At 41.7% G+C, this 25,397-nt stretch overlaps 1 protein-coding gene across 4 annotated transcripts in view; it reads right to left on the reverse strand.

The window, feature by feature from the left end:
* Window positions 1-25,159, reverse strand: part of MPP7 (MAGUK p55 scaffold protein 7) — a 251,961-nt gene extending 226,802 nt beyond the window's left edge. The window contains exon 1 of one of the 4 annotated variants that reach the window (XM_008002649.3): window positions 24,949-25,159. The gene's annotated coding sequence lies outside the window, so the exon portion shown is untranslated. The remainder of the gene's footprint in view (window positions 1-24,948) is intronic. The other 3 variants (XM_073018824.1, XM_073018823.1, XM_073018825.1) reach the window with 3 other exon arrangements.
* Window positions 25,160-25,397: the final 238 nt, after the last annotated feature.

Raw genomic sequence — 25,397 nt, forward strand, 5'->3', positions numbered from 1 at the left:
TGGAAGAAGAATTGTCTTCAGCCACACATAAAGTACACTGACACTAATGATAGCTGATGAGAAAAAATAATAATAATAATAAATTAAAATAAATAAATAAATGTTTAAAAAAATAAAAATCACAAAAACAATCTCCCAATGTTTTAAGAAAGTTTAGGAATTTGTGTTGGGCCGCATTCAAAGTCGTCCTGGGCTGTATACGGCCCATGGGCTGCAGGCTGGATAGGCTTGATTTACAACATATTTAAGGTCATGCAGCTGGCAGAACTGGCGTTTGAATATAGCAACTTCAGAGCCTTTACAGGTTTACAAAGCAGTCTTCTGCAAAAATGATGTTATGCAAGGAATGCTTTAAAACCTAATAACAGGGTGTGGGGTAAACTGAAGGCTGCATATGTACTCAGCAAAGCAGCAGCTGTAGTAATCTAGGTCAGAAGCGAGCGTAATTAGACTAGAATGATAGTGATGGGATTAGAATACAAGAGATTAGTGCGCAAGAGAATGTTCAAGGGGAAAAGAGCAGGCCTGAAAGTGAAAAATTAAGAGGTGTTGGGATTCCAAGGTAAGTCCACAGTTCCGAATCTTAGATACAAAAAGAATAATGGTACCCTAAACAGAAAAGAAGTCCATGAAAAAGTGGACCTATTTTTCCATTTTTGGTCTTTTGAGTGAGATGAAGAGCTATCCATGTGAAATTGTCCAACAGGCTGCCGGGGCAATGAGACCAAAGCTTGGTTAGAAGAACAGGGCCAGATTAATATTATAAACACCAATTTTATATCCGTGAATATTTCTTAAACCAAAGAGAATATTGTCTTAATATAGAAAACTAACACTGTTACCAAAAAAAGAAAAATAAAACTTTTAATAGCATAACACTTTCCCACACAATAACAAGTTCCCAAAGTGGCCCTAGCAACAGCACATCTATGTATGTTAGTACAAGTCAAAAACTCCCTGCCACCTACTCAAGTCCTTTGCAAACGATTCCACACCCACTGCATTATCTTCGCAGCCTCTTTTTGGAACACAAAATATTGAGACAGCCTGCTAAAATGCATATGGAAGTTTCCACCAAACATGAGACTTTCTACTTACTGGGGATATCCATTTTTAAATTTCTAATCAATTTAAGGCATACAAACAAAGATTTTTAGGAAATGTTAGAGGTACTGATGAATTTACATGAGCAACCAGGTACTTAAAGAAGACACCTGCAGACACCACAAAAAACTAAAATGTCATCCGGTCTCTCCGTCATCATGGGTAGATATTGTCAAAATAGATTTTTAAAAGCAAGTAACAGAATGAAACGCACAGTATACCATTTATGTTAATGAACATGTAACAACACATAGGTCCTTAAGGAAATATCCATATATAGTAAATTTAGAAAATGATAAAAGGATATATATAAATTCATATTAACTACTTCTGGGAAGAGAGGGAAATAAAACTGGAGAGGGGAACAAAGTATATTTCAAACGTTATCCATAACATTTCATTTATTCCATTTTTTTTTAATCTGAAAAAAAAAAAAAAAACACCAAAATGTTAACATCTGTTAATGGAGGTAAGGGTCATTTATTGTGTTCTCTTTGCCATTCATTATTTCTGAAATGTTACCCAATTAAAAAAAGAAGGAAAGAAAAGGATCCATATCTCTTGCCTAATGGAAATGTCACATGAAACATATCTGACATATTCTGCCTGAATAACTCCAGGGTGAACAGGGTGAAGCAAGCAGTCAATTTCTATTTTGGACTCAACGTATTTCTTGAAATAGAAATGGCATAATTAGCAGATCTAAATGCTGGTTTGATTTCCCAGAGTGAATCTACAGGGTGGGCCTGAGCTACAGGCAAGTTCTCCAGTGGCAGCAACTAGGCAAGGGCACTAAGCCTCAGTGTTTCCTAAGGAAGCTCAGAGGAAGATTCAGAAGGAAGAAGCTACTAAAAGTTCTCCCAAATAAATCCAGTGTCATCCTTCCCAACCCTAATTCTCCCTGTTCCCTTTCCAAGTCCTTCCTCAAGTCACCAATAGAGACGTTCTGCAGGTTAGTGGATCTTTTTCTTTCTAAGAGGTGAATCTCTAATTGGTCTTTTGGGTTTGTCATTGGCTCACTATGGAAATGCACAGCGTTCTCTTTAAGAACTCCAGCCAGGCGCAGTGACTCACATCTGTAATCCCATCACTTTGGGAGGCCGAGGCAGGTGGATCACCTGAGGTCAGGATGGCGAAACCCCATCTCTACTAAAATACAAAAATTAGCTGGGCATGCCGGGCACTGTAGTTCACACCTGAATCCCAGCACTCTGGGAGGCAAAGGGGGCAGATCACGAGGTCAGGAGATCAAGACCATCCTGGCTAACACGGTGAAACCCCATCTCTACTAAAAAAAAAATACAAAAAAAAACAAATTAGCCAGGCACGGTGGCTGGCGCCTGTAGTTCCAGCTACTTGGGAGACTGAGGCAGGAGAATGGCATGAATCTGGAAGGCGGAGCTTGCAGTGAGCCGAGATCGCGCCACTGCACTCCAGCCTGGGTGACAGAGCGAGACTTTGTCTCAAAAAAAAAAAAAAAATTAGCTGGGCATGGTGGCACATGCCTATAATCCCAGCAATTCAGGAGGCTGAGGCAGTAGAATCACTTGAACCCGGGAGGCGGAGGTTGCAGTGAGCTGAGATTGTGACACTGCACTCCAGCCTGGGTGACAGAGCAAGACTCTGTCTCAAAAAAAAAAAAAAAAAAAAAAAAACTCCATGCCTTCTGTCAATATCACTTATTCTACACAGGCATCAGGGATGTAAGTTTAAGGACAAAACCCCTACCCTCAAAGACATGTCTATTAATTTCTCTTCCACTCAATTTCTTAGTCTTAAAATGTTCCCACCATCAAACCCAAGAAAAATCAAGTCTAAAGTGTGGCTAAATGATCCCTTAGAATTATCACGACTGTCATGAGCCAAGGTAAGAACTTGATGTGTGAGACGAGGCTATTTGAACAGGACAACCACTTAGGAAGGTCTGTTCCTCCCTAATGCGCCCAAGCCACCACTGGTAAACCAGGACAAAGAGCCATTACAGAGAACAAGGAGGAATGCATGCTCATTCATATTTGACTGCACTTCTTACCAGCCAGCAACTGCCAAGACTGCTATACCTAAGAGGACAAAAATAAAGGGAACATTACTGTGTATCTGCTCTAGATTTGTTTTAGGAACAATACAACATAAAGAAATTATACAGTCGTTCCTCTGTATATGGGGGAAAATAGTTCTAGGACCTCCCCCTGATACCAAAATCTACTGATGCTCAAGTCCCTGATATAAAATAACCCAGTGTTTGCAAATATCCTCCTGCACACTTTAAATCATCTCTAGATTACTTACAATACCTAACATAATGTAGATGCTATGTAAATCGTTGTTATATTGTTTAGGGAATCATGACAGGATAAAAGTCTGGACATGCTCTATACAGAAACAACCATTCATTTTTTTCATAATATTTTTGATCTGCAGTTGGTTGAATTCTGATGCAGAACCCACACATACAGGGGGCAGATGATATAGTGATATCACACACAGTCCAAATTTCAGGAACAGAATTCCTTTTAACAGGGCTTAGGCATAAAAAAAAAAAAAAAAAAAATTGGTGTGATTTCTAGTACTTGACTCCAGATTAATAGCAACAGAATAAAGTTTCCCAGAATCCAGACTCCTGAAGGCAGGCTAGGGCGCAGCCTAGAGGAAGTGCAACAGCCAAGACCCTGATCATCTCAGACCCTGGGAAAGCACAGACCCGACAAAGGTCACATACGACATCCATATAACAGGGTCAAAACCGTCCCATGAGAGACAAATGGGCATGTGCCTGGCAAAGCAATACAGGGTGCCAATTTAGACAAAAAGAGAAAGAAAACTGCATGCCTTGAACACATTCCTGTGTCTGACTAGAGTGGAGGGTATGTAAAAGAAAAACAACAGTAATGGAAAATACCATATACAGGCCTCAATACAATAGGCTTTGAAAGGCAAACCGAGTAATTTAGGCTCAGTGTGGTAGAGTAGATCCAAAGAATAAACGGTCATTTATTTTTCTTTCTTTTTTGAGACAGGGTCTCATTCTGTCACCAGGGCTGGAATGCAGTGGCACAATCTCTGCTCACTGCAAACTCCGCTTCCCAGGTTCAAGCAATTCTCCTGCCTCAGCCCCCCGAGGAGCTGGGATTATAGGCACACACCACTACATCTGACTAATTTTTGTATTTTTAGTAGAGACAGGGTTTTGCCACATTGGCCAGGCTGTTCTCAAACTCCTGATCTCAAGTGATCCGCCCACCTCGGCCTCCCAAAGTGCTGGGATTACAGGCATGAACCACTGCGCCTGGCCTAATGGTCATTTCTAAAAAGGAAGATGACTTCTGTACCCACACACACAATGAAGAGGTAATGAATATCTGCTCAAAGAAGGCAGCAGCAGTAACTCACAGAGAGGAATGATAACATGAGATGCTATGAGTAGGAAGAGATGACAATACCAGGTTATTGACCAGATAGCAGAGATGGAAAAAAATAAGTAAATAGCTTTTTTAGGGTATTCACCAACAATACTGTTAATTAATAATGAATAGCAACTAGCATTTACTGAGCTTTGGTATGTGCCAGGCACTGCACTAAATACTTCTGTGTTATCGGATTTAATTCTCACTACCAACTTTTGTAGTAGGTACTCCAATTAGCCTGTTTCAGTTAAGAAAACGAAGGTTTGGAGAGAATAAATAACTTGTCTAAATTCATAAAACCAGCAATAAGCAGGGCTGGAATTTGGAAGCCAACATGTTAATTTTACAGTCCATGTTCTTAACCATTAGGACATAAGGCCCTAACGTTTTCAGTTGCATGCCAAGGGTAATGTACACCAATTAAGCAAGGAAGAGAGCTGTGGAAACCAGCGTTCCAGGACACTGGAAGGCTACAAGTAGAGTCATTGTTAAGAAGATAACTCACCCTTCTTTCTCTTCACAATGAGGCTTTTGGCCTTGAAGAAGCTAAATTTCGTTCAAAGCCTAGGAGAACCTGCTGTTTATGAACATTCCTGTAAAAGGAAGTGCACAGGTGGTTCCTGTTAGTTCCATTGGCACTGTGATGTAATCTCTGACATTATCACAGGCAGCTGTGTGCCTCATAGGACACCAAGGGGCCAGAGAAAAGTACACTTCAGTATATTGTCTCTTTTCCAGCGAATGGGGCTGCCCGCTTCCAGGGTGGTTCAGCACCCTTGGCTAATAAAATAGGAACCTGAGCCTCAACTACAGTGGATGTGGGAATGTTCTCTTCCTACCAATTTGTGTACCACGTAAAAATGCTTACAGCTGGCTTTGGAGGAAGAGCGGTTAAAATCAAACGTACTCACTGTGAGACATTCAAATATCCAGGATATAAGCCACTGAGCAACTGCAAATTTGCTACAGCAAATTAGGGCTCAGGTGGATTCACTGAACTGGAGCTCATTAAAGCCACAGGCAGTTTAGAAGCCACTCAGACAGAAATGATAGCTGAAACCAAGACAATGGGTAAATGCACAATTGGGGTGGTGGGGGTGAGTAAGTGGGTCAAGGACTTAAGTCACTCCCACAATTAAAGGACAGGAGCATAAAGAAAACCAGTGGCAGAAACCAAGAAGAAACCAGAAATGGAAGAACTAAGCTCCCCATCTCCAGTCATCAAATCTTCTCCCGTACACTGTTCAGATCTGTGTTAAATCCAGCCCTGCCCCGCCACCCGTCATTCCTCAGTTTGACCCCTCGCTATTGCCTGCCTGTTCTGGGTCAGAGAACTCCTCCACTACACCAACATAGTGAATTAACTGAACTCCATACATGATCATGACATGACTGGGAAGTTCTATAGCCTGTGTCTCAACCTGACAGTGTGTGGACAGGGGTAGGCATTAAAAAAAGATACCTTTTTCTGGTGTGTCAGTTGCACACAGTGGAAAGTGACTTTTAATCTTGTACATGAAACATAAAGTTTCATAACAATTTCATGCCTGCAGTGGGCTACTTTTCAATATGCCCCAGCCTTCTCCTGGGAAGAGGTGCACGTTGGTGGAGTAACTTAAGGCACTGGCCAAAATAGGTGAGACTTGTGCTTATCCAAATTATGTGAAGGAGCCAAAGAAAGGAAGAAGATGCACAAAGGGGAGGAAATTTCCAGTATGAATTCAAATCCCACAGTTCTCACGCATTCGTCTCTGATGTATAGGAGAATTGGGTAACCTGGGTTTGAATCCTGGCTCTACCAGTTCCTAGTTATATGACCCCAAAGGCAAATTACCTAACTTCTCCCTGACTCCATTTTTCTATTTGTAAATGGAAATGGAATACTCAAAGGGCTGAATTAAGCATGGACATATAGGGAGGGTTTGCATAGCACAGCACCTGGCATACTGCAAAGAACCAAGAAATGACATCTCTTATCTGTAAACACCAAGTTTGTACCACTCTATTAAAGCATTCCAAAGCTTGTTTTTTTTTGGTTTTTTTTTTTTTTTTTTTTTGAGACAGAGTCTCACTCCTCCACCCAGGTTGGAGTGCAGTGGTACAATCTTAGCTCACTGCAGCCTCTGCCTCCTGGGTTCAAGCAATTCGCCTGCCTCAGCCTCCCAAGTAGCTGGGATTACAGGCGCCCACCACCATGCCCGGCTAATTTTTATATTTTTAGTAGAAACGAGGTTTCCCCATGTGGGCCAGGCTGGTCTCGAACTCCTGACCTCAAGTGATTCACCCACCTCGGCCTCCCAAAGTGCTGGGATTACAGGCGTGAGCTACGACACCCAGCCCCCAAAGCTTTTTTCAGTCCAAAATTGTTATTAGACAGGAAAATGTCTATTTTGATAAGCAGCCTTGCCATATCATTCACAGCCTGTCCCAAAGGATACTTTTAGCTCCATATGCAAAAATAAGAGTAAATTTAAATGCCCAGTTTCTGACCCATCTGGAAATTAGAAGCACCCAGGATAACAGAAGCCAAGTCAAAATCACTTTAGTTAACATTTATTAAGTGTAAGACACTGAACTGAAAACAACAGAACAGATCTTAGTGGTGAGATTAATAGTCGGTATGAACACCAATGATTAAGTAAAGTACTTTACTGAGGATACTGCTCTGAAATGCACATGAGAGGAAGCACACAGGAAAAACCAGTGTCACCAAGATCCCTGCTGATCAAGGACAGCTGTTAACTGGTTCCCAGGAGGGGTACACAAATGTACACAGATATTTATATAATCTTTTGTTGTCTAGGCACCAAGTCTTGTGTATTCAGCAATCACTCAAATCATGAGAAGGAATTCAGGGAGGGAGGAGCAGCTTAAAAACAGGTCTGGCCTGAAGCAGGAAGACCTGTTTCAAGTCACAGGCAGCATTAGCAGGAAGAAGCCAATGAAAAGTCTGCAGCTGAAGACTAAAGAAAGTTGCCTTCCCTTCCTTTCTCCTCTCACCCTAATTCCAGTAGGACCTCTTCAGTCTCATCTGACTGCTCCCTCTATATGATAGGTTTCACTGATTGCTTCCATTTTTTCCAAAGAAAACTTCATCTTATTGGCTATCAGTCATTTCTCAAAATTACGAATTTTAAAGAGGGGGGAATATTGGAGTAAATTGAACTTTTGTTTGTCATTCCACCCATGGAATGATTGCAACAAATCAATGTAATAAGAAGAGAGGTCAACCTTTCACTTACTCTATTATACTACAAGAAACTTGAAGGCAAGAATGCTTTATACATTTTTGAATCTGATCTCAGAATATAATATGATACATAAAAGGATGATGACATGTAATGAATACATCATTCTAAAGACAAGAACAAGTGTTTTAATTTTTTTTGAATTCCCATTTAACAGCTCCAAGATGTTTCAGCCATTATCTTTTTATTTCAAGTGAATTAAGCTACTTTCAGAATATAACAAAAGGACTTTTCTATTAATAGTTTCCTTTAGATTTGCTTCTAAAAACCAGGCAATTTAGCTTGGTGTTTCCAACAAAAATGCTGTAAGACCAATTTAATTTACACATCCGAACAGTCCTGTTCTATAATCTAAGGGACTAGCTCAGAATATTGAAAACTGATGTTAAAAACAAAAACAAAAAAAGAATCAGGCATTTAACCTACCCACCTTTTCTTTTTTTTGAGATGGAGTTTCACTCTTGTTGCCCAGGCTGGAGTGCAATGGCGCAATCTTGGCTCACAGCAACCTCCACCTCCCAGGTTCAAGCGATTCTCCTGCCTCAGCCGCCTGAGTAACTGGGATTACAGGCAACACGCCATCACACCCAGCTAATTTTGTATTTTTAGTAGAGACAGGGTTTCTCCGTGTTGGTCAGGCTGGTCTCGAACTCCCCACTTCAGGTGATCTGCCCGCCTCGGCCTCCCAAAGTGCTAGGATTACAGGCATAAGCCACTGTGCCCAGCCAACCTACCTTTTCTGGACTAACTAGATCTCAAAGAGTTGATGAGGGAAAGTTTCTCTTCATAAAAATATTCTAATAACTAAAACAGGAAAACAATAAAAATATCACCATTTTGCAAACCCTGACAAAATAACGGATCTAGGCAATGGTTATCAATGGTCATGAACACTACAAAAAGCGAGACAACCAATATTACCTGACTGGGATGAGAAGTACAGGCCACCACCTACGAAGCAGTTTTGCCAAAAAATAGAAACTGAATCAAATCAAGATCTGATTACTATTTGCCGGAATTAAAACAACAAAAGAGCACTTTATACTATTCATTAAATAAAAAGCATTACAACAGGTGGTAGCCTGTTTTGTTTTTTTTTTAATTATGATAACGAAACAAGTACGTCTTGATAAATGAACATAACATTTCTTCATGTTCTCTTTGTGATTATCTTCATCTTAAAAGATGAGGAAAGTCCATCAAGTGTCAGCATGTTTATGGATGTATTTATTCATTGTGATAAGACAAAATGTACAACTTTGTACAAGTCAGGAGTTGCCTATCTCAAAAATATTTTCTTTCACCAAGCAAGGTGGCTCATGCCTGTAATCCCAGCACTTTGGAAGGCCAAGATGGGTGGATCACAAGGTCAGGAGATCGAGACCATCCTGGCTAACACAGTGAAACTTCATCTCTACTAAAAATACAAAAAACATTAGCCGGGCGTGGTGGCGGGCGCCTGTGGTCCCAGCTACTCAGGAGGCTGAGGCAGGAGAATGGTGTGAACCCAGGAGGCGGTGCTTGCAGTGAGCCGAGATCATGCCACTGCACTCCAGCCTGGGTGACAGAGTGAGACTCTCATCTCAAAAAAAAAAAAAAAAAAAAAAAAAAAAAAAAAAAATTATTTCCTAGCATTACTAAACTTCCTTTCACTTGGAAAACTACAGCACAGCTGAACCAAGAAGTAACTGGTCCCTGCTTTTAAAACAACAGCTTGAGGAGTAATAAGCAAAGAAGAAGCTGGATGCAGTTGAGCAACCTCAGAGGAGACAGATCACTGTGAGGAGCCCACTTTCAACTGAACTGGCACCAGCCATTCTCAAAGTGCTCCAAGACACACTGGGGGTCCTCAGGCACCTTTCAGGACTTCCATGACATCAAAACTGTCATTATAATAATGCAAACAGGTCATTCACAACTTTCATAGGCTGACACAAAGCACTGATGATCAAAGCCAGGGTGTGTACTTTTTTTTTTTTTTTACACACCTTAAACACATTTTTGCTGGCCCCTTAGCACAAATCAAGGCAGTGGCACTACCAGCATAGGTCCTCATAACCACTGTGAACTCACAGTGGAAAACAAAGGATGGTTTCCTATAAAAATATCCTTGATGAAACAGTGAACATTAGCAATTGTATGACATCTCAACCTGAGTATATGCCTTTTCCACCTTTTTAATATTCTTTGTGCTGAATTAGGAAAGTTCACATGAAGGAGCTGTGCGGCATACTAAAGTATGGAGGTTGTCTCAAGGAAAAGAATTTATGCCGACTGTTTGATCAGCAAGCTGAACTAGCAGCTTTTGTTTATAGAATATCATTTTTACACGAAATAAAAACTGAAAGTATTAGAATTGAAAGTTGGGTATCTGGCAGACACTTTCTCAAATGCAATTTATATATCCATTAGAAAAAAAATACATTTGTTGAAATCAGCAGTCATCTCTTGAAAAGTCTTCTTCCCCTCCAGCTTTATTGAGATATAATTGGTATACAAAAACCTGCATATAATCAATGTATAGAATTTGGTGAGTTTGGACAAATGCATACACTCCTGTATTTGGTATTATAAAATGTGCTAACATTTAATTCCATGAGCCAATATTTTCCAAATCATACATTAGTAAGAAAGATCCAAAATGAAAGAAAAACCATTGGATTTAAATACAACAAAGTGAGAAACGTTTACTGATATGGCTTCAGATTCCACACGGCAAATAAACTTTAATGTATGTAACATTTACCATCTCCACAATCCAGGTGATAAATGTGTTCATCACCTCCAAAGTGTCCTCGTGTTTTATTTTTATTTTGTGTGTGTTAAAAACACTTAACATGAGATCTACCCTCTACAAACTTTTAAGGACACAATACCGTCTTATTAACTGTCTGCATATTGGGAAAGCTGTCACACTGTTGGTGGCAGATACAATTTTTCTAAGTATGCAATTTTTGTTTGAAGGCTTGACTTTTATCGTTGGCAACAAATACATCAGTTATTATTTTTTTTTGAATCCAACTGGGGTTGGATTTTCTTCACATATTCCAACCAAACAACAAATCACAACAGATTGAATGCAGAAGCAGTTATGAGAATCCAGCTGCTTCTACGAAACCAGACATTACAGAGAACTGCAAAAATGTAAAACAATACCACTCTTTCCCTAAACTGTCTTTGTAAAGGTATTTTTCATACGGAAGTGTTATTTGTGTTCATATACAAAAAGGATATTATGTTTTGATTTTTGGTTTTTATGGCACAGGGTTTCACTCTGTCACTCAAGCTGGAGTGCAGTGGTGTGATCACAGTCTTTGAGGTCCTTACTAATTGTTAAGAGCATGAAGCAGTATTGAAACAAGTCTGAAAACTGCAGCTCCAAGAATAGGGAGCTGAGGTCAAGGTTGTGCTTGTTTAAGTGAGCTTTCAGGAATTACCTTATTCTTTGAATTCCTGTTTGAGCAAACACTAAAAGTTGGAAGCTCAGTAGAGCCCAATGTCAGGCCTAGAGCACCAAGAACCACCAGCCACAGCCATCCTGAGAAAGGGTCTTATGAGTAGAATATTTTGTATTAGGCTCGGGGGTGAGGTTAGAAGACCTCGGGTTGGGGAAGTCAGCAGCACTTTTTCCTTCTTAGCTCAGCACATACCTCGTTCTTGAGATTTTGGTCTCAAAAATAGCTAACCAGGCCAGGCATGGTGGCTCACACCTGTAATCCCAGCACTTTGGGAGGCCGAGGTGGGCGGATCATTTGAGGTCAGGAGTTCAAGACCAGCCTGGCCAACATGGTGAAACCTCGTCTCTACTAAAAATACAAAAAAATTAGCCAAGTGTCGTGACACGCACTTGTAGTCCCAGCTACTCAGGTGGCTGAGGCAGGAGAATCGCTTGAACCTAGGAGGTGGAGGTTACAGTGAGCCAAGACCATGCCACTGTACTCCAGCCTGGGCAACAGAGCCAGACTCCATCTCAAAAAAAAAAAAAAAAAAAAAAGGCTAACCATATCAGTCCAGACTAGCGGACCAGTAGATTAAGGAAGCTGAGGTGAACTGTTTCCCGTGCCCTTCCTCCTCTGGTCAACTCAAGAAATATCAAAAACAGCCATCCCAACCAACAGAAATCTCTGCCTTTTTAACAGACTGGTAAACTCTTCAGCACCAGACTTACCACAAAAGTCACGTAAACCTTAAGAACTGGGGCCAGAAGTGCAGTCTCAGCTCTCAAACATTTTTTTCTGTGCTTAAGAGATATGTAGCCAAGAGCTCACAAATACAGTGTTTGCGGTGAGTGAGCCACTACGGAGACTTTGCCCTTGGATCTGAGTGAAACGGCAAGGTTCTGAGCAATTGAGCGACAGCATCCACCTGAACCCACCCTGGGCTTTGGGTGGAGAAATGCAGAAAAGGTTTTAAGGGCAGGGGCAAGAGCAGGGAAGTCACTACAGTAAGCCACACGACAAATAATGATTTGCTTCCTCCCACAAAGGCCAAAACATTGATTTTTTCCCCCCACTTTGAGACAGAGTCTCACACTGTCACCCAGGCTGGAGTGTAGTGGCACAATCTCGGCTCACTGCAACCTCCACCTCCCTGACTCAAGCAATGCTCCCATCTTAGCCACCCAAGCAGCTGGGACCACAGGCATGTGCCACCACACCCAGCTAATTTTTGTGTTTTTTGTAGAGATGGGGTTTCACTGTGTTGCCCAGGTTGGTCTCAAACTCCTGAGCTCAGGCCATCCATCTGCCTCGGCCTCCCAAAGTGTTGGGATTACAGGCGTACACCACCAAGACTGACCAAACCATTGATTTCTAATGCTATTATGCTACTATTGATAGATATGGTATATAAAGATCTATTAGTTTCTCATGGAGCAATAACAAAATAAAAGTCTGCCTTGTATTGATGACCTATATCCTTTACTATGTGGCCCCAATCACAAATTACAGTCTCTTTACTTTGCTTTTTTTGTTTTAAACATAGGGCGTATTTCCAGTATATACTAAACTGGACGAAAGAGTATAATACTACAAGGAACCTTCCTGAACTTCTTACCTACCTTCAATTTATGGCCAGTCTTACTTCATCCGCAACTGCCCCACCTCCCCACCCCAGCTTATTATACAGTCATTTTTAATCAGTTTTTGTTTTGTTTAAGTTTCACTTTTGTTGCCCAAGCTGGAGTGCAATAGTGCGATCTCGACTCACTGAAACCTCCGCCTCCCGCGTTCAAGTGATTCTCCTGTCTCAGCCTCCCGAATAGCTGGGATTATAGGCGCATGCCATCACGACCAGCTAATTTTGGTATTTTTAGTAGACATGGGGTTTCATCACATTGGTCAGGCAGGTCTCGAACTCCTGACCTCAGGTGATTCACCCACCTCGGCCTCCCAAAGTGCTGAGATTACAGGCATGAGCCACCATGCCCGGCCCCAATCAGTTTTCTTATTTAAAAAAAGGATTTTAGGAAAACAGACTAACACATTAAAGAAGTGACTCACCTAGGATCTTAATGCCCACAATTGATATTAACTGAACTGTTTTTATTTGAACATTCACACTCATACAGATATGAATTAATAGTACATGGACAATTTAGAGTTGTACATGAAAATTAACTTATTCTCTTGTTACAAAATTAGGATTATCCTAATGACGTGATTTTGTAAACTTTTGTCACCATGTACTAACAACTTCCATGGAGAAGAAGAATAAATGCCTACTGCTGCACAGTTTGTTTCTAATTTTTCAGGATATTAGAATATTATCATGAACAGCTACATATATAAATCTAGTGAACATCTATTAACATAGACTAGCAAATGTTAAACATGCAATAACGTAGAGAAAAATGGACTCCCAGGTAACGCAAACTACAGCAACTGCTGTAACCACTGATGCTGCAAGACCAGGAAAAGTAGCTCCTTTGGATAGGGTGACAGCTAGAAACATTAACTAGGGATTAAGACTGATATTGGCTGGGCGCGTTGGTTCATGCCTGTAATCCCAGTACTTTAGGAGGCTGAGGCAGGTGGATCACTTGAGGCCAGGAGTTCAACACTAGCCTGGACAACATGGTGAAACTCCGTCTATATTAAAAATACAAAAATTAGCCAGGTGTGGTAGCACATGCCGGTAATCTCAGCTACCTGGGGGTCTGAGGCACGAGAATCCCTTGAATACAGTGGGGCAGAGGCTGTAGTGAGCCAAAGATCGTGCCACCGCACTCCAGCCTGGTCCACAGAGACAGAGAGAGAGACACTGTCAGGGAAAGGGAAAGGGGAAGGGGAAGGGGAAGGGGAAGGGGAAGGGGAAGGGGAAGGGGAAGGGGAAGGGCAGTAATACTGATGATCCTGACCCTGTGTAGGCCTAGGCTAAAGTGTGTGTTTGTGTCTTAGTTTTATATATAAAAAAATTTTTTTAATAAAAGAAAATATTTTTGTACCGCTATAGAATGTGCTTGTGTTTGAAGCTGTGTTGTTACAAGAGTCAAAAGTTAAAAACTATTTATAAGTTTATAAAACAAAAAAGTTAAGCTAAGCTTTGTTTATTATTGAAGAAAAAATGCTTTTTAAATGAACGTAGTGTAGCCTAGCCATGGTGTTTATAACGTCTACAGTAGTGAGTGTATAGTCATGCCCTAGGCCTTCACATTCACTCACCACCCACTCACTGACTCACCCAGAGCAATTTCCAGTCCAGACACATGCGAAGTGTCCTGTGCAGCTGGACCATGTTTAATCTTTTTTGCCATATTTTTACTGTACCTTTTCTATGTTTACAGATGTTTAGATAGACAAATACCATTATGTTCCAGTTGCCTACAGTATTCAGGACAGTAACCAGCTGCACAGGTTTGCAGCCTAGGAACAATGGGCTATACCATATAGCCTAGGTGTGTAGTAGGCTATGTTATCCACATTTGTGTAAGTGCAGCCTGCGATGTTCACACAATGACGAAATCACCTAATGATACATTTCTCAGAACATATCCCTGTTCAGTGATACATAGTTGTCTATGTATGTAGAATTCCCCTACACCAGGGGAAATAAACAGTAGAAAATACAACAGAAGAAAAAATGGCATTCACAGTAGAAACAAAAGCTGAAGTAACTAGGAATTACTATAACAAAGAAGACAAGATCATTACGGAAAAAAAAAAGTTTTGACCTCCACTGAATAAAACATAAATACCACTGATAAGTAGTTTCCACTCAGGATATAGATCAGTGTCACCGGAGGAGATTTTTAAAAATACAATTGCTGGACTCTACTCTCTACAGATTACAATTCAGTTCATCTGTGGTGAATGGGATATTTTTTTTTAAAGCTACCTAGCAAATTCTAATATAAAGCCATGGATGAAAACTATCAGTTTAAACATGTTTTTAAAATAACACAGGAGAGACTCATTCTTCTAGGTATCAAAATATATAAACAAGTTGTAGCAATAAAAATAAAAGCAAAATCCACTGTGAAATTAGAACAGAAACAGACAAATTGATCAGAACAGAGCAGGGAGCCTAAAAAGGTAAGAGAGAGAATGGAGAGTGTGTGTGTGTCTGTGTCTGCATATATGCGAGTGGGTAGACCTTGATATATGATATAGGTAGCATCATAAACAACTAGGTTATTTAGTAAACGAGTACAGGATACTCCACCGCATTAGTAATCAGATAATTGCAAGTAAGAGCAATAACATATCATTTTGTGCTGGACTGCTCCATCTGTTGCATCAGACTGGAAAAAAATTATAAGGTCAGAAAACACCACATGCTAGCAAGAATGCGGGGAGCAACAGCTGGTGAAAGCGTCAACGAGGTAACAATCTGGCCGTACCTAAGGGAATTATGCACATGCCAGAGAGAGGGTCCCCTGGGGGCAAGGAAGAACATGAATGGGGATAGGTGATGAAGGGGAAAGATAGAATAAAATAAGGTGGGAGACTCTACATGGACCATGAAGTGAGCGCTAACTCCAGTTAGCCCCTGAGCTGGGGAGGGGGCGGAGCGGAGCAGCTCCTCATCAAAGGCCCCTTCACCCAATCAGCAGGTGTTCAGTCTCTACCCACCAGGAACTGCATCCCATCCTAGGGACCCAGTAGCAAAGATCGAGCCCTAACCCTCATAGGGGTTATGTCCTAGTAAAGGAAACAATAAAAAGTACACAAATAAGATGATGATAAGAGTGTGATAACAGCTACAACGGAACTAAGACAGTGACAGTGACAGAGAGTAATGGAAAGAGGGTTTCAATAATGAAAGGATCGCCAGAGGTGAGCTCCCGCAGGTCTGCAAAGAGAAAATAAACCAGGCATTCCGCAAGCCGAGAAAAGAGATCCCAAAGAACTGCGTTCAAGGGCCAGGCAAGGTGGCTCATGCCTGTAATCCCAGCACTTTGGGAGGCTGAAGCGGGCGGATCACAAGGTCAGGAGATCCAGACCATCCTGGCCAACACGGTGAAATCCAGTCTCTACTGAAAATACAAAAAAAATTAGCCGGGCGCTTGCAGTCCCAGCTACTCGGGAGGCTGAGGCAGGAGAATGGCGTGAACCCGGGAGGCGGAGCTTGCAGGGAGCTGAGCTGAGCGCGCCACTGCTCTACAGCCTGGGCGACAGAGCAAGACTCCATCTCAAAAAGAACTGCGTTCAAGGTCATCAAATACAAAGTTGTCATAGTACAGGTGACAGTGTGTTCTAAAGATGACTTTCAGATACTTTCTGTCATTCAGCTCCCAGAAGCAACCTTTAAAATGCCTGTTACATAAAATGTAAACTATAAGGATTATTGTGAGAGTCCAAAATACCGTGATTAAAGAAACCAAACTTTTTGAAGGGGAAGGGGGAGGAGACAGTATCAATACGAATGTTCTATGTCTGTAAAAAAAAAAGTTTCTGGAAAATTACTAGGATCCACAAACTTTTCCGTCACTCCTTAAAAAGTAATTGAGTACTCATATTTTTTCCCCAGCACCGTGCCAGGAAATGAGATTAAGTATTAAATTTTCTGTCTTTTCTTCAATTGTATAAGATGCAGGATTCTATCTATTTTATATATGTACTTTTTTTTAATGGATAAAAGAAAACATTTATTGCATGCTTGCAATCTGCAAGGCCCTGGTCCCTGAGCTTCTACACATTCACAACAAAATACTACATTATTTCCACTTTAGAGATGGAACAACAGAGGTTAAGAAACTTGCCTAAAGTCAAAGTACGGCTGGGCGCGGTGGCTCACGCTTGTAATCCCAGCACTTTGGGAGGCCGAGGCAGGTGGATCACCTGAGGTCGGGAGTTCAAGACCAGCCTGACCAACATGGAGAAACCCCATCTCTACTAAAAATACAAAATTAGCCGGGGTGGTGGCACATGCCTGTAATCCCAGCTACTCGGGAGGCTGAGGCAGGAGAATCGCTTGAACCCGGGAGGCGGAGGTTGCAGTAAGCCGAGATCGCGCCACTGCACTCCAGCCTGGCAAAAAGAGTGAAACTCTGTCTCAAAAAAAAAATAAATAAATAAATAAATAAATAAATAAATAAATAAATAAATAAAGTCAAAGTACTAGTAAGCAGCAAAGCAGGGATTCAAACTTAACTCTTTCAAAGTGTTAACCACTCTACTTACGTTTCCCCCTAGAGTGGCTGGCCCCTGCAGTGGCATGTAGCACATGGCCTTAGAATTTATTAGAAATGCAAATTGCCAGGATCCCCCCTCCCAGACCTACTGATTAGAAATTCTGGGGCTGGAAGGCAGCTACCTAAGGTCTGATAAGCCCTCCATGTGATCCCAAGGTATGCTAAAGTTTGAGAACCCCTGGTAGAAATTTTTCATACTGAGCTTAATGCGAGAGGTGAAATTACTACCATTTTGAAACTTCTGAAATATAAAATTTGTATCTGATTTTAAATGACTATGAAGAAATCAAAATAGTGTTAATTCATTTCCTCACTACTCAGCTTCTTTCTCCCGAAGTTGACAAAATGCCTAATCTCTATCCTGATTATATTATGTACAAAAAGGATACTCAGATGAACGTTAGAGCACAGAGATCTGCACTCACTCTTCAGAAGTAATCAGAAGCCATGGTAGGAAGAGAAAAAACAACATCTTGAATATAGCAGAAGCTTGATAAATCTTGGGCCATAACTCCAAATTCTGATCCCAGGCTCAACTCCAAACTTTTACATGACTTCAACAGTCTTCCCAACGCCAAAAAAGAAGTTAGAACCCCGAGAAATATTCGATTAACAAGATTCAAACTGCTTTAAGTGCACATACAGAGAAACTGTCCAAGAGTATGTTTTTATCAGGAGTGAAGCTAAGGGATGTCTAATTACACATCAGACCTTCTGACAATATTCACAGCAAAAGGGGTTCACTTTATCCCTGTCCCTGCATACACCTGCCGTGTACGGCATCCTACCTGACCCTTCTCTTTTCAAAGCTGTACCTAGAACAGGAGTCTTTTCTCCCCAACTCAAGTACTCAATTTGAGCCGTACAGCTCTATGTGTATTCAAGTTTGCCTATTTCTAATAAGGCCTTTTTTTGTTGTTAAACGGATGGAAGAAAGAGTATGAGAAATAAGTATATTCAAGCACCTACCATAATCTGAAATCTACCATAAGCCAAATAACTCCATGAAGCAATTCACTTGCATACTCAAGTCAGTAATTTTATAAATTTCAGGTTTCTACTTATTCCAAAAATTTAAAACATAAAATTGAAGACTAAGGAATACTTAGTCCAAACTTGGACCACCGGAGAGCTATAAACCTGTCTTAAAATGCTTAATGACCTGATTAAGGTCATCAAAGGTGAAGAGAGCTCTAGGAATCAGCCTTTTAATCTTCCTGGCTACTTACAACCACCCACCTTTTCCATGCCCACATTCTCCTAAGGGCTGAAGGCACTGCCAAGAACGACCTTCCTAGAAGGGCTGAATCGTATTTATTTTCTCTCTCCCAAATCTCCATCAAATCCCCTGAGAACTAGCAGTGTTCTGTAAGAAACAAATTACCATTGCTCTCCTCCCCATCCACAGTTCAGTGCAACTGAAATAAACATACACACACCCCAACCACTGAAAGACTTTCTCAGATTCCTATCAAAGTCCAAAGTTGTCTTCAAAACATCTTGCAAAATGCAATCGTACCAGTTAGTCTTTAATCTCCACTAACATTGCCATTTCTATACCCAAAATGGGTATTGCAACCGCTATGTATTTTCATCTCCCTTCTCTAACCATCAGTAACAAGCAACCCAATCAGTAATAAACAAGCCTGATAAATAGCTCCTATCTTCAGAGAGAAAAGAATGGTCTCCTCTCTTTCATAAGTAAAGCAAGCTGATAATGTTCTACTAAATAGGAAGACTAAATGCCTCTTCAAGAAAAAAAAACATTTATATGCCTGGGAAAACATCTTGGTTTTTTGTTTGTTTTTTGTTTTTTTACTTAAGCATCTGTTCATAGTAGGTAGCAAATAATCTTGCCACACATATGCATTTTACTACTTCTTTTAAAGAATCAGTAATCTGAGAGAGCAAAGCATAAGACTGCTCAAAGAGCTAAGTCCCAGTTTACATAAAATTTAAACAAAACACAAGCCATTAAAAACTACTCAACTACTCATAAATAAAGACCAATACATCTACACTTTGGTCTGGGTTTCTGAACACAGGGATTATCAGAGGGTTCGATAGGAGAGGTTATTTCTGAAATCATAGGCATACCTCGAAGATATCACGTGTTCCATTCCAGACCACCTTAGTAAAACTTACACTGCAATAAGGCAAGCAACAGAAATTTTTCTGCTTTCCAAGTGCATATAGAAGTTATATTTACCATACACCATAGTCTGTTATGCTGGCAATAGCATTAGGTCTTAATTTTAAAGTGCTTTATTATTTTTTTTAAATGCTAGTGATCATCCGAGCCTTCAGGGAGTCAAAATCTTTTTGCTGGTGGAGAGTTTTGCCTTGATGTTGATGGCTGCTGACTTAAGAAGGTGCTGGCTACTGAAAGACGGGATGGCTGTGGCAATTTCTTAAAATAAGAAAACAATGAGGCCAGGCACTGTGGCTCACGCCTGTAATCCTAGCACTTTGGGAGGCCGAGGCGGGTGGATTGCCTGAGCTCAGGCATTCAAGACAAGCCTGGTCAACACGGTGAAACCCCGTCTCTACTAAAATACAAAAAATTAGCCAGGCGTGGTGGTGTGCACCTGTAATCCCAGCTACTCGGGAGGGTGAGACAGGAGAATCTCTTAAACCTGGGAGGCAGACGTTGCAGTGAGCCAAGATCACGTCATTGCACTCCAGCCTGGGCAACAGAGCGAGAATCCGTCTCAAAAAAAAAAAAAAAATGAGGTTTGCCACATCGACTGACTCTGCCTTTCACAAAAGATTTCTCTTTTGGTAGCATTTTACCTACAGTAGAACCTCATTCACAATTGAAGTCAATCCTATCATACCCTGCCACTGCTTAGTTAACTAAGTTTATAGAATATTCTAAATCCTTCATTGTCATTTCAACAATGTTCACAGCATCTTCACCAAGAACATATTCCCTTCTCAAGAAACCACTTTCTTTGCTCATTCAGAAGAAGCAACTCTTCATCCATTCAAGTTTGATAATGAGATTGCAGCAATTCAGTCACATTTTCAGGGTTCACTTCTAATTCTAGTTCTCTTACTATTTCCACCACATCTGCAGGTACTTCTTCCACTGAAGTCTTGAACCCCTCAAAGTCATCCATGAGGGCTGGAATCAACTTCTTCTAAACTCCTGTTAATGTTGATATTTTGACCTCCTCCTTTGAATCACAAATGCCCTTAATGGCATCTAGAACTGTGAATCCTTTCCAGGTTTTCAATTTACTTAGCCAAGATCCATCAGAAGAATCACTATCTATGGCAGCTATAGCTTTACAAGATGTGCTTCTTAAATAATAAGTCTTGAAAGTTGAAATGACTCCTAGATCCATGGGTACAGAGTGGGTGTTGTGTTAGCAGGTATAAAAACATTAATTTCCTTGTACATCTCCATCAGAGCTCTTGGGTGACCAGGTGAATTGTCAATGAACAGCACTGTTCAATGGTACCTTTTTTTCTGAGCAGTGGGTCTCAACAGTGAGCTTAACAGATTCAGTAAACCATGCTGTAAACAGATGTACTGTCATCCAGGCTTTGTCATTCCATTTATAGAGCACAGGCAGAGTAGATTTTGCATAATGCTTAACGATTTTTGGAATGGTAAATGAGCACTGGCTTCAACTTAAAGTCACCAGCTGCACTAGCTCCAAACAAAAGAGTCAGCCTGGCCTTTGAGACCTGGCATTGACTTCCCTCTAGCTAAGAAAATCCAAGATGGCATCTTCTTCCAATATAAGGCTGTTTCGTCTACACTGAAAATGTGTTGTTCAGTGTAGCCACCTTCATCAATGATCTTAGCTAGATATTCTGGATAACTTGCTATAGCTTCTATATCAGCATTTGCTGCTTCACCTTGCACTTTTATGTTAGGGAAGCAGCTTCTTTCCTTAAACCTCATGAACCAACCTCTTCTAGCTTCCAACTTTTCTTCTGCAACTTCCTTACCTCTCTCAGCCTTCAGCGAATTGAAGAGTTAGGGTTTTGCTCTGCTGGCTTAAGGGAATGCTGTGGCTGGTTTCTTCTTCTACCCAGACCACTAAAACCTTCTCTGTATCAGCAATAAAGCTGTTTCACTTTCTTATCATTGGGGTGTTCAGTGGAGTAGCACTTTTAATTTCTTTCAAGAACCTATCCTTTGCATTCAGAGCTCGGTTGTTTGGGGCAAGAGGCCTAGATGTTGGCCCGTCTTGGCTTTTGTCATGACTTCCTCACTAAGCTCACTCATTTCTAGCTTTCTGATTTAAAGTGGGAGACATGCGACTCTCCATTCATTTGAATACTTAGATGCCAACGTAGAGTTATTAATTGGCCTCATTTCAATATTGTTGTGTCTCAGGGAATAGGGAGGCCTGGAGTGAGGAAGAGAGATGGGGAATGGCCAGTTGGTGGAGATATCAGAACATATGCAACATTTATCAATTAAGTTCACCATATTATACAGGTGTGGTTCATGAAGCCCCAAAACAACTAGAATCGTAACATCAAAGATCACTGACCAGAGATCACCATAACAGATAGAATACCAATGAAAAGGTTTGCAATATTGTAAGAATTACCAAGATATGACAAAGACACACGAAATGAACATATCCTATTGGAAAAATAGCACCAACAGACTTGCAGGGGTGCCAACAAACCTTCAGTTTGTAAAAAACACAGAATCTTCAGAGAGCAAGCCTGATTAACAATTTCCTTCACTTTAAATTCAAAGTGAAGGAACACCCTTTCCTTCTGAACTGATCCCATTTAATAAAACTCAAGACTTAAGTCATTCATTACAACTCTGTCTGAATTGCAATTAGGAGAGAAACAGTTGCAGTACCTTTGTATCTTTTTCAGTGAAATGTTTATAACAAGGAAAAACAAAAATCTGTTTGAAAACTCCAATAAGCAGCCCCCAGTGCACCATCTAGTGGAAGTCAGGTAGTGTCGTAATTAATTTAAAAAAAGAAAAAAGTCACAGAAACTCTGAAAACCATTGGGGGAGTGGGAGGAGTCAAAGCTTCAGGTAAGAATACAGGCAAATACTTTACAAACAGCCAAAATATCTTTCCAGTGTCCCACGCTACAAGAGGGCTGGGCTTATGAGAATAAATGATTCATTTTCTGTATAATCAACAGATGATAAAAGTTCCTTTATGGAAATTTTTGCTTGGGTGCTAGAAATTTTGACAGGAGAGTAAAAGTTAAATAAAGCCACTAAAACATAAATCAGTAAATAAATGCAGGGCTAGAGTGACAGCCTTGTGTAAGAGTTGCCTTATATGTTACATGAATATGTTAAAATGTACATATGAAACAGAGGTATTAGCCACAAAACAACAGATAACTTCATGATTAGAACAGTTACATTCAGGCCAGGTGCAGTGGCTCACGCCTGTAATCCCAGCACTTTGGGAGGCCAAGGCAGACAGATCACTTGAGGTCAGGAGTTCGAGACCAGCCTGGCCAACATGGTGAAACACCATCTCTACAAAAATATAGAAAAAAAAAAAAAAATAGCTGGGCGTGGTGGCATGCACCTGTAGTCCCAGCTACTCGGGAGGCGAGGCAGGAGAATCGCTTGAATCTAGGAGACAGAGATCACAATGAGCCACTGCACTCTAGCCTGGACAACAGAGTGAGACTCTACCTCAAAAAAAAAAAAAAAAAAAAAAGAGTTCCCTTCAGTAATCCATAAGACATTTTCATGTTCTTGATAACTAGTAAATTTAACATAACCTAACAATTCTCTAGAATTCCCTAAGCCTTAACATCATGCAAGAGATTACTCTCAACTACCCATTTCAGCCTGTCCCACACTAAAGCCCAAACTCCTTTGGTCGAGTTATTCTAATCAAGAAATTAATTTTCAACCCGTCTATAAATGTACAGTAAACACTTCCCAAAACAAAGTCATAAGTCATGATCAAAATGCACTTCACTTCATTAGTATTTTCCTTCTGCATATCAATTATTTCTATTCAATTCAAAAAACGGTACCAAAATTCGATGCTGAGCTAGAGATAAGGTTCTCTAATTTGGAAAGCTTCCCAAAATTTAAAATAGAGATTTTCACACAGCACTACTAACTTTCGTTTGTTTTGCCTATGTGGAAAATTACCTTTCACCTGAAATTCAAACTAGCTTAGCAACCTGGATGGAAAGAAAAACCTCAGAGACAATATTCCTTTACTTGAAAATAACCATCTCCACCTCTGACCTGTGTACATGGGATCGAATTGGTATGCAAAAGCTGGCTTGATGGCAGGAATCTTACCTAGATTTTGGATTACATCCATTACAGGTATAAAATAAAGTAGGAGTAAACTGAGGCAGGATTCCTTTCATCTCCAGGGCTTTCAGTTGACATACCTGTAAAATGGACATGCTACGCACAGCCTGCCTCAGAAGAGTAAGAGAATGGCATACTATATAATTGATAGAGTGCTATGAGCTTCACAGTTAAGCGGAAATACCGTTTTTGTAGAACCAGAGTGAACCTGAGCATAGAAAACTCTCCAAGGGCCATCGCTGTGACATTACCGCTAAAACTCAGTGACCTTCATCAATTCACTTGTAAACAAGCAATATACTGAGCACGTCAAAGGAAAGGTAACAACAATTCAAGATACTTCTTTATAAGTAAATCAAATCACGTAATTAATAGCCCAGGATTTACCTGCAAACTATTACTGCCTGACTAGCAGGTGCATCCCCAAAGCTTCGAGTTCAGAGACTGTTAAGAGAGCCCCCCCCCCTTTTTTAATGTGAATATTGTTTTTAAAAATTAGAAAAAGAAAAAAAAAATCACAATTCTACTCCCACCCATGGCACAGTGACAGAAACAAGGTCCCACCCCCACAATCCTTTCAAACCTGCACAGGCATTCCTCACGAACACTCCTCCCCCTCATTCCTACTTCACCGCTCCCCACTTCAGCCCAGACAAAGGTGAGTTACTCGGCTGGGTCTACCTGTCACTTAAGCAAAAGCCCCCACACAGATTCACGCTAAAGGCTGCTTTTAATTTTTTTAATAGTAAATAAGTAAATAAATAATGGTATCGTGTAGACAGCATTACACGGCCAAACGCCTGTTCTCAGAAAACATGTAATTAACACGACCCAAGTGAAGACGCCTTTCTGGCTTAGGGGAAGAAAAAAACCAGCTTATCGCTCCCTTTCAGTCGGTTCTTTTCCCCGGGGAGCCGGACTCTGACTCAACTCCGCAGTTCTCCCTCCACCTGCCGGTCTTCCCCGCCCTGGGTCGGCCCCGTCGCCGCCCCAGCCCGGAGTCCCGCGAGTCACCAGGGGTCTCCAGAGGTCCTCAGAGTCCCGCCCGAGGCGGCCCCGCCCCTGCCCCGGCCCCGCCCCCACCTCCCCACAAGGTGCCCGCCGCGGGCTCCCGGGCTAAGGCGCCTAGAGGCCGGCAGGAGGCTCCGGAGGACCGGGGCCCCGCTCGGCCCGGTCGCCAGCGCTGGGAGCAGCTTCGGGGGCCGACCCCACCGCCCGCACCTAGCCCGGGGCTCCGACAGGCGCTCCCCAGCGGCGCCCCATTACCTGCTCTGGGCAGCCGCGGTCGGCGGGCAGGAGGCGCACTCGCTCTGGCCCCTGCAGCCCCGGGCCCCGAGGCAAGGAGACAGCGACCGCCACCGCCGCAGAGGACAATCGGGAGCCAGCGGGCTCTGCACCGCCGCGGCGGGCGCAGAACGCACGAGCCCAGTGGGAGCCCGGCCCCCGCCTCCAGCCCTGCTAGTAACCAACACGGCCCCCACCCTCGGGGGGGCGGGGCCGAGGCTGGAGGGGCGGGGCGGAGTCGCACCGCCCGCGGGGTAAGAGGGGCCTGCTGATAGGCTGCAAAGGCGGTAGGCGTCTCAGACTTGAAGACAGCCCCTCCAGCAGAACTCCCTCATTGGTCGGCAAGAGAAAACAAAGCTGGGCTCTGATTGGTGACAGCTCTGTAGTTCCTCCTCCTACCCGCAGTCCCCGCAAGTTCCGCCCCTGCTCGC

This window comes from Chlorocebus sabaeus, chromosome 9, assembly GCF_047675955.1.
Source record: "Chlorocebus sabaeus isolate Y175 chromosome 9, mChlSab1.0.hap1, whole genome shotgun sequence".
Classification (NCBI taxonomy): domain Eukaryota; kingdom Metazoa; phylum Chordata; class Mammalia; order Primates; family Cercopithecidae; genus Chlorocebus; species Chlorocebus sabaeus.